The sequence below is a fragment of the Elephantulus edwardii genome, unplaced genomic scaffold, assembly GCF_000299155.1.
Source record: "Elephantulus edwardii isolate Elephantulus edwardi_28Jun2011 unplaced genomic scaffold, EleEdw1.0 scaffold00091, whole genome shotgun sequence".
NCBI classification, from domain to species: domain Eukaryota; kingdom Metazoa; phylum Chordata; class Mammalia; order Macroscelidea; family Macroscelididae; genus Elephantulus; species Elephantulus edwardii.
In genome coordinates this window covers 4761569-4764948 of record NW_006399841.1, presented here as the reverse complement: position 1 = coordinate 4764948, position 3380 = coordinate 4761569, and the positions used below count along the sequence as shown (strand labels likewise).

At 43.2% G+C, this 3380-nt stretch overlaps 1 pseudogene; it reads right to left on the bottom strand.

The window, feature by feature from the left end:
• Window positions 1–1805: 1805 nt before the first annotated feature.
• Window positions 1806–2127, bottom strand: LOC102856884 (annotated as a pseudogene).
• Between the last annotated feature and the right edge of the window lie 1253 nt (window positions 2128–3380).

Sequence of the window (3380 nt, the reverse complement as noted above, 5' to 3'; positions counted from 1 at the left end):
TCCCTTTCTCTCTCCCCCTCCCTTCCTCTCTCCCCTCCCTCTATCGCTCCCCCTCCCTCACTCTTTCTCTCACAATGCATATGCAAATGGCAACAGTAAAGTTATACCTACCAATCAATACTTACACCAAATAGAAATGGATTAAATGCACCTGTAATGAGACAAAGTGTTGAAGAATAGATAAGAAAATAAGACTCGTCCATATGCTATGCTAAGGATGGAAAACCATACCAGACTTCTCTCCTGAGCAGCATGTTAGTAAAGTTATTTGAACTACAATTAACTAGAGACGATGTTGGTTTCTGATTTTAACTTGGTTGTTTGTCACCAAGGTGGTTCTGCTCCACAGTGGCCCCTCGGGTGTGGAGTAGAGCTCTTGGTCTACAGGCTTTTCAAGGTGTATGTATTTATACACAGACCACCTGTTCAGTCTGAAATAGTAAAGGGAAATGTTTCTCCAAGCAAGATACTCTGGCAAAGAAACAGCCAAGTCCTTTTAAGCAATATTCTCAAATTAGACCTTAAAATGGCTCTTTTAAAAAATTTTTTTAGATGTACCCTGCTCAGTGGTACCTAGAAACAATAGAAAAATTAGTAATTGGAATCCACCAGCTGCTCCTCAGGAGAGATAAAGCGGGTTCCTCCTGTAAAGCTTTAACATCTTTGTTGTTTGCTGCTCTGTAATTTTGCTATTCTGACTGGGGTGAGATGATAGCTCATAGTTGCTTTGATTTGCATCTCTTAGAGCTAGGGATTTTGAACATTTCTTCATGTGCTTGTTGGCCATCTGAATACCTTCTTTGGTGAAGTGTCTGTTCATATCCTGTGCCCATTTTTCAATTGGGTTATTTACCTTTATCTTGTTGTGGTGCTCAAGTATTTTATAAATTCTGGATATAAGTCCCTTATCTGACATGCCATTACCAAATACTTTTCCCCTATCTGTGGCTTTCCTTTTTATTCTGTTGAAGTTTTTAGATGTGCTTTCTCAAAAAGTTGCAAATAGAAATACCATTTGACCCAGCAATTCCTCTACTGGGAATATACCCTAAAGAAACCATAACCACCACCCAGGCAGATATATGCACACACATGTTTATCGCGGCTTTGTCACAATAGCAAAGAGTTGGAAACAACCTAAGTGCCCATCAGCAAACGAATAGCTAGAGAAGCTGTGGTATATTCGCAGAATGGAATACTACGCTGCATTGAAAAACAGGGAACTCAGGCAATATTATTCAAAATGGGTGACCTGGAGGATATTATGCTGAGTGAAATATCTCAGTCACAACAGGACAAATACTGCATAGTGCCACTGTTGTCAAACGGGACTGACATCAGGGTTGGGGTAAGACTGAGAAGAACTGGATAAATTATGTATGTTGTATTGAAACAGATGAGGGAGAGAACAGTTTAAAAGCGTTTATATGATTGGCTTTTATGGTTATGACAAGCATCCAGAATGAAGGTTGCCTAGTTGAGCGTACTCGGGGCGGGGAGGGGTGATTGTACACCAGTGAGGGAGTTCTACTTTTCAAAGAAAAAAGGGAAGGGCAGGGAGAAAGATGCAACAATGAATGAGTGGAAATCCAAAATCTCTGTAAATGTTAATTTAAATTAATAAAATATTTAACACCTTGGAAAACTAGTGGAGGGTCATCATGAGTCTGGAACAAGTCAAAGTCAGAGACAGTAGGCTTGATTTGGGGGTGTTGGTGTGACTATTAGTGTTACACTTCTTTTTGTTGTTGGTTATACTTTATTACATCAAGTGGGTGAGGGCTTTGGGAGACAGCGGGGTGCACTCAGTCCTTCTTGGCAGCTGCCTTCTTCATGGCGGCCAGGCCGTTTGCTGAGTTCTTCTCGCTTCCTCTGGGCATGGATGTGTGTCTCCACCCTTTTCTTGATGAACTTGAGGGCCTGCTTGTCCTTGGAGACCTTGAGAAGCTCCATGGTGCGTCGCTCATAGGGCGAGAAGCCACACATCTCCCAGATCTTGTCCCGCACGAACTCGGTGTGCTTGGTGAGGCTTCCGCAGCGGCGGCGGCTGTGCCTCGTCTTGCTCACGTTCTTGGTGACTTTGTGGCCCCTGTTGAGGCCCCTGGCCACAGGGTAGCGCACAGCCATGGCTGCTGCACGTGTATGGCTGCCGCAGCGGAAGCTAGTGTTACACTTTTATTGTATGAAAAATTGCTTGTGCATCAGAGAGCTGCACAGTGACCTAGCACGACAGAAGAACAATCTATTTGAGTTGTGGAGAGGTCTGTCTTGGAGAGAGTGAAACCAGGTTGCTCCTTGGAGGCAAGGATTGTGAAGCTCTGTCTGACATACTTTGGGCACGAGTCCAGGAGGGACCAGCCCCTGCAGAAGGACATCATGCTTGGAAGGGTGGAGAGAGAGCACAGGAGAGGAAGACCCTGGAGGAGATGGCTTGACACAGTAACTGGAGTGATGGTGGTATCTGTGTTGGGGACAAGAGATTGGCTCAGAATAGAGTAGGGTTTAGAGCTATTGTTCCTTGGGTTACTGTGAGTTGCAGGTGACTTTCGGGCACTTAGCAACAACATTATTGTATGTACCAATAAAGAAGCTGTACATCTGTTCTAAGTCTCTAAGCAAGGTTGTTATGATTCTCTTTAAGCACATACAACAGTGGGTCTCCTTGGGGACATAGGGTAAATACTCATTACTGTCAGTGGTGTCTGGAAGGTTCCTGCCTCCTCACCTTCAGGAACAAGTCCAGTGTTATGTCCATGAAACTTAGATTTTCCTGATTCGGTTCCTTTTTCACCATCCTCCCTCTCAACTCCAGTCGCATGTGTATTTATATCTGATTCCATACTTCATTTTAGTGTATTGTTTTAGCAATTAGTTGTACTTGTCTCCTGAAACAGTCTATTAAATAATGAAAAGGATGGGTTTTTTAATTTTATTGTCATTTCCATTTATTATCAAAGCACCTGACGCATACTGGATATTTGAAGATTGTTGCTGATGGGGAAAAAAATGAAGCCCAGTTACTCTTTGATGTAAGGAATACAGGAAGAGGAAAGCATGTGTACACCAGTGTTCACAGTGGTGGTATTGACCATCGCAAGAACATGGAAACAGCCCAGATGTCCAACCACAATTGAGTGGATTGAGAAGTTATGGTACATTGACTCAATAGAATACTATGCAGCCCATAGGAGTAATGATTTTGTAAATTATGACCTAACTTGGGAGAGACTGGAGAGCATTATGCTGAGTGAGCTAACTCAGTCCCATTAGGACAAATATGGTATAAAACTGTTATTGTAGAATGAGGATCCAAGGGTTGGGGGTGGGTAGAAGCAGAGGGGTGAGGATGTGTGTGTAGGCAAAGGGATTAATCATGGGGT